Below are 12,089 nucleotides of genomic sequence, written 5' to 3' on the forward strand. Positions count from 1 at the left end.
CTCTTTGATGAAGTCTTTGGATGAGCTTAAGTGTTTGATTTTTAGGCACTCCCAATTATCTAGTTTCTCTTCTGGTATTGGTGCATTTTTAGTAATGTTTTGCATACAGTTTATGACATGTATTAGGGCTCTTAGTGTTGTCCCTATTTTTTCTTCCATGATCTTTATTGCTTTAGGTATTATATTTAGATGTTTGATCCATTTTGAGTTAGTTTTTGTGCATGGTGTGAGGTATGGGTCTTGTTTCAATTTTTTGCAGATGGATATCCAGTTAAGCCAGCACCATTTTTTAAAGAAACTGTCTTTTCCTCATTTAACGGACTTTTGGCCTCTGTCAAATATCAGCTGGTGGAGGAGTTTATGTCTGGATTCTCAATTCTATTCTATTGGTCTGTGTAGCTGTTGTATCAGTACCAGGCTGTTTTGATTACTATGGTGGTATAATATGTTCTAAAATCAGGTAGTGTGAGGCCTCCCGCTTTGTTCTTCTTCTTCAGTAATGCTTTTACTTATCCAGGGCCTCTTCCCTTTCCATATAAAGTTGGTAATTTGTTTCTCCATCTCGTTAACACATGCCATTGGAGTTTGGATAGGGATTACATTGTATCTATACATCTCTCTGGGTAGAATAGACATTTTCACAATGTTGAGTCTTCCTATCCATGAGCAAGGTATGTTTTTCCACTTATGTAGGTCTCTTTTGGTTCTTGCAATAGTGTTTTGTTGTAGGTCTTTTACATCTCTGCTTAGATTTATACCTAAGTATTTTATCTTCTTGAGGGCTATTGTAAATGGTATTGATTTGTTGATTTCCTCTTCGATGTTCTCTTTTTTGGTATAGAGGAATCCAGCTGATTTTTTTGTGCTTATCTTTTATCCTGATACTCTGCTGAACTCTTCTATTAGTTCCAGTAGTTTTCTTGGGGATTCGTTAGGGTTTTCTGTGTATAAGATTATATCATATGGAAATAGAGATACTTCTACTCTTCCTTACCAATTTGGATGCTCCTTATTTCTATTTTTAGCCTAATTGCTCTGGCTAAGACCTCCAGCACAATGTTGAATAAGAGTGGTGATAGAGGGCATCCTTCCTGTTCCCAATTTCAGCCTCTCTCCATTTAGCATGATGTTGACTATTGGCTTTGTTTAAATGCCCTTTATTATGTTAAGGAATTTCCCTTCTATTCCTATTTTGCTGAGAGTTTTTATTATGAATGGGTGTTGGACTTTGTCAAATGCCTTTGCTGCATCAATGGATAAGATCATGTGGTTCTTGTCTTTTGCTTTATTTATGTGATGAATTACACTGATTGTTTTTCTAATGTTGAACCATCCCTCCATACCTGGTATGAATTCCACTTGGTCATGGTGAATTATTTTTTCGATATGTTGTTGAATTCTATTGGCTAGAATTTTGCTAAGGATTTTTGCATCTAAGTTCATGAGGTATATTTGTCTGTAATTTTCTTTTTTTTTTTGTGGTGTCTTTACCTGGTTTTGGTATCAGGGTTATGCTGGCTTCATAGAGTTAGTTTGGGAGTATTCCATCCTTTTCTGTTTTCTGAAATGCCTTTACCAGTAGTGGTGTTAACTCTTCCCTGAAAATTTGGTAGAATTCTCTAGTGAAGCCCTCAGGGTCAGGGCTTTTTTTTTGTTGTTGTTGGAAGTTCTTCAATTACTTTGTCAATCTCTTCTTTTGTTAAAGGTTTATTTAGTTGTTCTATCTCTGTGTTAGTTTAGGTAGGTAGTGTGTTTCTAGAAATTTGTCCATTTCCTCTAGTTTTTCAAATTTGTTACAAAAGTAAAATGTTTCATAGAGTTCTGTTATGATTCTTTTAAAATTTTAGTTGGGTCTGTTGTGATATTGCTCATCTCATTTCTCATTTGGGTTATTTGTTTCCTGTTGTTCTTTTGTCAGTTTGGCCAATGGTTTATGGATTTTGTTGATCTTTTCTTCTGGTGCCTGAGGACTTCTTTTGCTGCTCCCTTTCTATTTGAGTTGTAGGGGTAATTCTATGATTTTGGCCCTTTCTTCTTTTTGGATGTGTATATTTATTGCTATAAATTGACCTCTGAGCAATATTTTTGCCCTGTCCTGAAGGTTTTGATAGGAAATATTTTTATTATCATTGAATTCTATGAATTTCTTTATTTCATCCTTAATTTCTTCTATAACCCAGTATTTTTTGAGCAAGGTGTTGTTCACTTTCCATGTGTTTGATTCTTTTTCCTTGCTTTTTCTGTTATTGGTTTCTACTGTTATGGCTTTATGGTCAGAAAAGATGTTTTGTAATATTTCAATGTTTTGGATTCTGTTAAGGCTTCCTTTTATATCTTAATATCTGCTATTCTGGAGAGTGTTCCAAGTGCCTTGGAAAAGAACATATACTTGCCTGCTTTGGGGTGGAGAGTTCTGTGTATGTCTACGAGGTCAAGTTGGTTGATTGTGGCATTTAGATCTTCCATGTCTTTATTGAGCTTCTTTCTGGATGTCCTGTTCTTCACTGAAAGTGGTGTGTTGAAGTCTCCTACTATTATTGTGTTGCTGTCTATCTCACGTTTCAGTGCTGTTAGAGTTTGTTTTATGTATCTTGCAGCCCTGTCATTGGGTGCATACATATTTAATACGATTATATCCTCCTGGTGTATTGACCCTTCAATCATTATATAGTGTCTTTCTGTATCCTTTGTTTTGGATTTAACTTGAAAGTCTATTTGTCAGAAATTAGTATTGTCACTCCTGTTCTCTTTTGATTATTTTTGCTTGATACATATTTTTTTTCCCATCCTTTGAGTTTTAGTTTAGTTTGTCTGTGCCTTTAAGTCTAAGGTGTGTCTCTTGTAGGCAGCATGTAGATGGATCTTTTTTTTTTTTTTTTTTAGTCCATTCTGCCACTCTCTGTCTCTTTATTGGTGCATTTAGTTCATTTACATTCAGCGTAATTATTGGTAGGTATGAGTTTTTTTTATGAGTTTAGTGCGGTCATTTTGATGCCCTTTTTTGTGTTATTGACAGTTTCTTTGTTCCACTTAATTTTCTGTGTTTAAGTTGTCTTTCTTTACATATTGTCTTTTCCTCTTTTTCATTGTTGTTGCTTTTGTACTTGCTGAGTCTTTGCTTTTCTTTTTTATTTTTTGATGTGTAGGATTGTTTGTTTCCTTTGTGGTTACCTTAATATTTACCCCCATTTTTCTAAGTTTAAACCAAACTTTTATTTCTTTATATCGCCTTGACTTTATCTCCATATAAAAGATCTATGACTACATTTTTTTACTCCCTCTTTTTTTTTTTTTTTTGAAAACAGAGATCTTAAAAAAAAAAAAAAAAAAAGAGTAACCCTGGGGGAAGTACACAATGGCAGAGGGAGGATAAAGAGGACTTTCACTTTTATTCTAAAACTCCTCTGTCACCTGAGAGGGCACAGTAAGCCAATCTCATGTACTGCTTTTTTTTTTTTTAATAACTTTTATTAAACTTCAAGTGAACGTTTACAAATCCAATCAGTCTGTCACATATAAGTTTACATACATCTCACTCACTACTCCCACTTGCTCTCCCCCTCTTGAGTCAGCCCTTTCAGTCTCTCCTTTCTTGACAATTTTGCCGGCTTCCCTCTCTCTCTATCCTCCCATCCCCCCTCCAGACAAGAGTTGCCAACACAATCTCAAGTGTCCACCTGATATAATTAGCTCACTCTTCATCAGCGTCTCTCTCCCACCTGCTGACCAGTCCCTTTCATGTCTGATGAGTTGTCTTCGGGGATGGTTCCTGTCCTGTGTCAACAGAAGGTCTGGGGAGCATGGCCGCCGGGATTCCTCCAGTCTCAGTCAGACGATTAAGTTTGGTCTTTTTATGAGAATTTGGGGTCTGCATCCCACTGATCTCCTGCTCCCTCAGGGGTCCTCTGCTGTGCTCCCTGTCAGGGCAGTCATCGATTGTGGCCGGGCACCAACTAGTTCTTCTGGTCTCAGAATGATGTAGGTCTCTGGTTCATGTGGACCTTTCTGTCGCTTGGGCTCTTAGTTGTCATGTGACCTTGGTGTTCTTCATTTTCCTTTGCTCCAGGTGGGTTGAGACCAATTGCTGCATCTTAGATGGCCGCTTGTCAGCATTTAAGACCCCAGACACCACATTTCAAAGTGAGATGCAGAATGATTTCATAATAGAATTATTTTGCCAATTGACTTAGAAGTCCCCGCAAACCATGTTCCCCAGACCCCCGCGCTTGCTCCGCTGACCTTTGAAGCATTCATTTTATCCCGGAAACTTCCTTGCTTTTGGTCCAGTCCAATTGCGCTGACCTTCCATGTATTGAGTGTTGTCTTTCCCTTCACCTAAAGCAGTTCTTATCTACTGATTAATCAATAAAAAACCCTCTCCCACCCTCCCTCCCTCCCCCCCTCGTAACCACAAAAGTATGTGTTCTTCTCAGGTTTACTATTTCTCAAGATCTTATAATAGTGGTCTTATACAATATTTGTCCTTTTGCCTCTGACTCATTTCGCTCAGCATAATGCCTTCCAGGCTCCTCCATGTTATGAAATGTTTCAGAGATTCGTCACTGTTCTTTATCGATGCGTAGTATTCCATTGTGTGAATATACCACAATTTATTTACCCATTCATCCGTTGATGGACACCTTGGTTGCTTCCAACTTTTTGCTATTGTAAACAGAGCTGCAATAAACATGGGTGTGCATATATCTGTTTGTATGAAGGCTCTTGTATCTCTAGGGTATATTCCTAGGAGTGGGATTTCTGGGTTGTATGGTAGTTCTATTTCTAACTGTTTAAGATAACGCCAGATAGATTTCCAAAGTGGTTGTACCATTTGACATTCCCACCAGCAGTGTATGAGAGTTCCAATCTCTCCGCAGCCTCTCCAACATTTATTATTTTGTGTTTTTTGGATTAATGCCAGCCTTGCTGGTGTGAGATGGAATCTCATCGTAGTTTTAATTTGCATTTCTCTAATGGCTAATGATCGGGAGCATTTTCTCATGTATCTGTTGGCTGCCTGAATATCTTCTTTAGTGAAATGCGTGTTCATATCCTTTGCCCACTTCTTGATTGGGTTGTTTGTCTTTTTGTGGTTGAGTTTTGACAGAATCATGTAGATTTTAGAGATCAGGCGCTGGTCGGAGATGTCATAGCTGAAAATTCTTTCCCAGTCTGTAGGTGGTCTTTTTACTCTTTTGGAGAAGTCTTTAGATGAGCATAGGTGTTTGATTTTTAGGAGCTCCCAGTTATCGGGGTTCTCTTCATCATTTTTGGTAATGTTTTGTATTCTGTTTATACCTTGTATTAGGGCTCCTAGGGTTGTCCCAATTTTTTCTTCCATGATCTTTATCGTTGTAGTCTTTATGTTTAGGTCTTTGATCCACTTGGAGTTAGTTTTTGTGCATGGTGTCAGGTATGGGTCCTGTTTCATTTTTTTGCAAATGGATATCCAGTTATGCCAGCACCATTTGTTAAAAAGGCTATCTTTTCCCCAGTTAATTGACACCGGTCCTTTGTCAAATATCAGCTGCTCATACGTGGATGGATCTATGTCTGGGTTCTCAATTCTGTTCCATTGGTCTATGTGTCTGTTGTTGTACCAATACCAGGCTGTTTTGACTACTGTGGCTGTATAATAGGTTCTGAAGTCGGGTAAGGTGAGGCCTCCCACTTTCTTCTTCTTTTTCAGTAGTGCTTTGCTTATCCGGAGCTTCTTTCCCTTCCATATGAAATTGGTGATTTGTTTCTCTAACCCCTTAAAATATGACATTGGAATTTGCATCGGAAGTGCATTAAATGTATAGATGGCTTTTGGTAGAATAGACATTTTTACTATGTTAAGTCTTCCTATCCATGAGCAGGGTATGTTTTTCCACTTAAGTATGTCCTTTTGAATTTCTTGTAGTAGAGCTTTGTAGTTTTCTTTGTATAGGTCTTTTACATCCTTGGTAAGATTTATTCCTAAGTATCTTATCTTCTTGGGGGCTACTGTGAATGGTATTGATTTGGTGATTTCCTCTTCGGTGTTCTTTTTGTTGATGTAGAGGAATCCAAGTGATTTTTGTATGTTTATTTTATAACCTGAGACTCTGCCAAACTCTTCTATTAGTTTCAGTAGTTTTCTGGAGGATTCCTTAGGGTTTTCTGTGTATATAATCATGTCATCTGCAAATAGTGATAACTTTACTTCTTCCTTGCCAATCCAGATACCTTTCATTTCTTTGTCTAGCCTAATTGCCCTGGCTAAGACTTCCAACACGGTGTTGAATAAGAGCGGTGATAAAGGGCATCCTTGTCTGGTTCCCGTTCTCAAGGGAAATGCTTTCAGGTTCTCTCCATTGAGAGTGATATTGGCTGTTGGCTTTGCATAGATGCCCTTTATTATGTTGAGGAATTTTCCTTCAATTCCTATTTTGGTAAGAGTTTTTATCATGAATGGGTGTTGAACTTTGTCAAATGCCTTTTCTGCATCAATTGATAAGATCATGTGGTTTTTGTCTTTTGTTTTATTTATGTGATGGATTACATTAATGGTTTTTCTGATATTAAACCAGCCTTGCATACCTGGTATAAATCCCACTTGATCAGGGTGAATTATTTTTTTGATGTGTTGTTGGATTCTATTGGCTAGAATTTTGTTGAGGATTTTTGCATCAATGTTCATGAGGGATATAGGTCTATAATTTTCTTTTTTTGTAATGTCTTTACCTGGTTTTGGTATCAGGGAGATGGTGGCTTCATAGAATGAGTTGGGTAGTATTCCGTCATTTTCTATGCTTTGGAATACCTTTAGTAGTAGTGGTGTTAACTCTTCTCTGAAAATTTGGTAGAACTCTGCAGTGAAGCCGTCCGGGCCAGGGCTTTTATTTGTTGGGAGTTTTTTGATTACCGTTTCAATCTCTTTTTTTGTTATGGGTCTATTTAGTTGTTCTACTTCTGAATGTGTTAGTTTAGGTAGGTAGTGTTTTTCCAGGAATTCATCCATTTCTTCTAGGTTTGCAAATTTGTTAGAGTACAATTTTTCATAATAATCTGAAATGATTCTTTTAATTTCATTTGGTTCTGTTGTGATGTGGTCCTTCTCATTTCTTATTCGGGTTATTTGTTTCCTTTCCTGTATTTCTTTAGTCAGTCTAGCCAATGGTTTATCAATTTTGTTAATTTTTTCAAAGAACCAGCTTTTGGCTTTGTTAATTCTTTCGATTGTTTTTCTGTTCTCTAATTCCTTTAGTTCAGCTCTAATTTTTATTATTTGTTTTCTTCTGGTGCCTGATGGATTCTTTTGTTGCTCACTTTCTATTTGCTCAAGTTGTAGGGACAGTTCTCTGATTTTGGCTCTTTCTTCTTTTTGTATGTGTGCATTAATTGATATAAATTGGCCTCTGAGCACTGCTTTTGCTGTGTCCCAGAGGTTTTGATAGGAAGTATTTTCATTCTCGTTGCTTTCTATGAATTTCCTTATTCCATCCTTGATGTCTTCTATAACCCAGTCTTTTTTCAGGAGGGTATTGTTCATTTTCCAAGTATTTGATTTCTTTTCCCTAGTTTTTCTGTTATTGATCTCTAGTTTTATTGCCTTGTGGTCTGAGAAGATGCTTTGTAATATTTCGATGTTTTGGACTCTGCAAAGGTTTGTTTTATGACCTAATATGTGGTCTATTCTAGAGAATGTTCCATGTGCACTAGAAAAAAAAGTATATTTTGCAGCAGTTGGGTGGAGAGTTCTGTATAAGTCAATGAGGTCAAGTTGGTTGATTGTTGTAATTAGATCTTCGGTGTCTCTGTTGAGCTTCTTACAGGATGTCCTGTCCTTCTCCGAAAGTGGTGTGTTGAAGTCTCCTACTATAATTGTGGAGGTATCTATCTCGCTTTTCAATTCTGTTGAAATTTGATTCATGTATCTTGCAGCCCTGTCATTGGGTGCATAAATATTTAATATGGTTATGTCTTCCTGATCAATTGTCCCTTTTATCATTATATAGTGTCCTTCTTTATCCTTTGTGGTGGATTTAAGTCTAAAGTCTATTTTGTCAGAAATTAATATTGCTACTCCTCTTCTTTTTTGCTTATTGTTTGCTTGATATACTTTTTTCCATCCTTTGAGTTTTAGTTTGTTTGTGTCTCTAAGTCTAAGGTGTGTCTCTTGTAGGCAGCATATAGATGGATCGTGTTTCTTTATCCAGTCTGTGACTCTCTGTCTCTTTATTGGTGCATTTAGTCCATTTACATTCAGGGTAATTATAGATAAATAAGTTTTTAGTGCTGTCATTTTGATGCCTTTTTATGTGTGTTGTTGACAATTTCATTTTTCCACATACTTTTTTGTGCTGAGGCGTTTTTCTTAGTAAATTGTGAGATCCTCATTTTCATAGTGCTTGACTTTATGTTAGTTGAGTCGTTACGTTTTTCTTGGTTTTTATCTTGAGTTATAGAGTTGTTATACCTTTTTGTGGTTACCTTATTGTTTACCCCTATTTTTCTAAGTAAAAACCTAACTTGTATTGTTCTATATCGCCTTGTATCACTCTCCATATGGCAGTTCAATGCCTCCTGTATTTAGTCCCTCTTTTTGATTATTGTGATCTTTTACCTATTGACTTCCATGATTCCCTGTTATGTGTATTTTTTTTTTAATTAATCTTAATTTGTTTGTTTTTGTGATTTCCCTATTTGAGTTGATATCAGGACGTTCTGTTTTGTGACCTTGTGTTGTGCTGATATCTGATATTATTGGTTCTCTGACCAAACAATATCCTTTAGTATTTCTTGTAGCTTTGGTTTGGTTTTTGCAAATTCTCTAAACTTGTGTTTATTTGTAAATATCTTAATTTCACCTTCATATTTCAGAGAGAGTTTTGCTGGATATATGATCCTTGGCTGGCAGTTTTTCTCCTTCAGTGTTTTGTATATGTCGTCCCATTCCCTTCTTGCCTGCATGGTTTCTGCTGAGTAGTCAGAACATATTCTTATTGATTCTCCCTTGAAGGAAACCTTTCTTTTCTCCCTGGCTGCTTTTAAAATTTTCTGTTCGTCTTTGGTTTTGGCAAGTTTGATGATAATATGTCTTGGTGTTTTTGTTTATGGATCAATCTTAAATGGGGTTCGATGAGCATCTTGGATAGATATCCTTTCGTCTTTCATGATGTCAGGGAAGTTTTGTGTCAGGAGTTCTTCAACTATTTTCTCTGTGTTTTCTGTCCCCCCTCCCTGTTCTGGGACTCCAATCACCCGCAGGTTATCCTTCTTGATAGACTCCCACATAATTCTTAGGGTTTCTTCATTTTTTTTAATTCTTCTATCGGATTTTTTTTCAGCTATGTTGGTGTTGATTCCCTCGTCCTCCAGATGTCCCAGTCTGCATTCTAATTGCTCGAGTCTGCTCCTCTGACTTCCTAGTGCGTTGTCTAATTCTGTTATTTTATTGTTAATCTTTTGGATTTCTACATGCTGTCTCTCTATGGATTCTTGCAACTTATTAATTTTTCCACTATGTTCTTGAATAATCTTTTTGAGTTCTTCAACAGTTTTATCAGTGTGTTCCTTGGCTTTTTCTGCAGTTTGCCTTATTTCATTTGTGATATCATTAAGCATTCTGTAAATTAGCTTTTTATATTCTGTATCTGATAATTCCAAGATTGTATCTTCATTTGGGAAAGGTTTTGATTCTTTTGTTTGGGGGGTTGGAGAAGCTGTCACGGTCTGCTTCTTTAAGTGGTTTGATATGGATTGTTGTCTCCGAGCCATCACTGGGAAACTAGTTTTTCCAGCAAATCTGCTAAAAAAAAAAATGCAGTCAGATCCCTATCAGAGTTCTCCTTCTGGCTCAGGCTATTCAGATGTTAATGAAGCCGCCTGGGGAGGGTGGGGGAGGGAACAGAGAGATAGGAGAGTAGCACCTCAGAATATAGCCAGAGTTGCTTGTCTTGCTTGGAATGACTATTATATCTGAGATTCCCGCGGGTGCATTGCCTATGTGTGCTGGCTGTGTGGAGATTGCCCCCGGGGGTCTGGCCCGCTGGAGTCACAGTCAGATCCTCCGCTTCCAGCCCCACACCCAGCGTCAGGGCTCCCCTACTGGGACGGTGCACTCTCGACTCCAAAATCAGTCGCTGCCTCCCGGGGACTTCTTGTCCCTCCAGCCGCGTGGCCGTGCCTCCCCGAGAACCAGTTGGGCCTCCTCCCGGGGTTAGTTCAGATGGGTGGAGCAGGTCCCCGTGCTTGTGCGGTGACCGAGTGTCCCGGCTGGGACGCTGTTCTCCCCGCTCCAATACCAGTCGCTGCCTCCCGGGGACTTCTACTACCGGCTGCGTCCCACGCCACCCGCGCGACCCAGCTGGTCCCCTTCCCGGGGTTAGTTCAGCGGGGTGAAGCAACTCTCCGTGTTTATGGCGTACCTGCGTCCAGGTCAAATCCCTGCAGGACGGTTCCCCGGCTCGGATGCTGCTCTTTCTGCTCCAAGACCAGTCACTGCCTCCCGGGGACTTCTCCTACCGGCTGCGTCCCACGCCGCCTGTGGAACCAGCTGGTCCCCCTCCCGGGGTTAGTTCAGGGGGGTGGAGCAGGTCTCTGTGCTTGTGCCGTACCTGACTGGTACGCTGGCTCCAGGCTTTGGAAACAATCGCTGCTTCCCCGTATTAGTTCGTTCTCCATCTCTAAATCTGTGATTGTTGTTCAGGGTTCGTAGATTGTTATGTATGTGATCGATTCACTTGTTTTTCCGAGTCTTTGTTGTAAGAGGGATCCGAGGTAGCGTCTGCCTAGTCCGCCATCTTCTACTCCCTCTTTTTGATTTAATGTTGTCATCTTTTTCATAATGATGTCTCTGTTTCCCTGTTTTGAGTGTTTTAGCTTTGATTTATCTTTTAGATTTCCCTAGCTGGGTTGATATCTGTTTGCTCTTCCTGTGTTCTAGTCTTGGGTTATCATCTTATATTATTGATTTTCTAACTGGAGGCCTCCCTTTAGTATTTCTTGTAATTTTGGTTTGGTTTTTGCAAATTCCCTAAACTTCTGTTTATGTGGAAAAATATATGGAATGCTTCATGAATTTGTATGTCATCCTTGTGCAGGAGTCATGCTAATCTCTGTATTGTTTCAATTTTAGTATATGTGGTGCCAAAGTGAACACCCTTTTCATTTTCTAACTCCAGGTCTTTGCACATTTCATTATAATACTTTACTATATCTTCTCAACCTGTCCTATGACATCTTCTGTTCAACTCTTTTATTTCATCATTTCTTCCATTTGCTTTAGCTGCTCTATGTTGAAAAGCAAGTTTCAAAGTCTCTTCTGACATCCATTTTGTTTTTTTCTTTCTTTCCTGCCATTTTAATGACCTCTTGCTTTCTTCATGTATGATGTCCTTGAAGTCATTCCACAACTTGTCTGGTCTTTGGTCATTAGTGTTCAGTGTGTCAAATCTATTCTTGAGATAGTCTCTAAATTCAGGACAGATGTGCTTAAAGTCATATTTTGGCTCTTGTGATCTTACTCTAATTATTTTCAGCTACAAGTTGAACTTGCATATGATCAACTGGTGATTTGTTCCGAAGTCAGCCCCTGGCCTTGCTATGACGGATACTGAGCTTTTCCATAGTGTCTTTCAGCAGATGTGGTGAATTTAATTCTTGTATGTTTCATCCGGTGAGGTCCACGTGTAGGATGGTCATTTTTGTTCTTGAAGAAAGGTATCTGCAATAAAGTCATTGATCCATCATCCTGAGGGGCTCATCTTCTGGCATTGTACCAAACAATGGTCCACTGCTATTCATAAGGTTTTCACTGCCTAATTCATAAATAAACCCATTGCTGTCGAGTCAATTCTGACTCATATCAACCCTATAGGACAGAGTAGAGCTTCCCCATAGGTTTTCCAAGGAGCGGTTGAGGAGTTCCAACTGCTGACCTTTTGGTTAGCAGCCTGAGCTCTTAACCACTGCATCACCAGGACTCCAACTTATAAATAAGTATATATAAATATAATTTAAACTATATGCATGTGAGTGTATCATATAATCTCCATTTATTTGAGCTGCCCTTTCAGAAATAATTCTTGGTGCCTAAATATCCCAAATAGATTTATCCCAGA

At 38.5% G+C, this 12,089-nt stretch overlaps 1 non-coding gene across 1 annotated transcript; it reads right to left on the bottom strand.

Moving 5' to 3' along the window:
• Window positions 1–11,024: 11,024 nt before the first annotated feature.
• LOC111752963 (U6 spliceosomal RNA) lies at window positions 11,025–11,128 on the bottom strand. The gene has a single exon (XR_002787812.1). It is a non-coding gene; the product is annotated as a U6 spliceosomal RNA (small nuclear RNA).
• Between the last annotated feature and the right edge of the window lie 961 nt (window positions 11,129–12,089).

This window comes from Loxodonta africana, chromosome 13 (genome assembly GCF_030014295.1).
Source record: "Loxodonta africana isolate mLoxAfr1 chromosome 13, mLoxAfr1.hap2, whole genome shotgun sequence".
NCBI classification, from domain to species: Eukaryota; Metazoa; Chordata; class Mammalia; order Proboscidea; family Elephantidae; genus Loxodonta; species Loxodonta africana.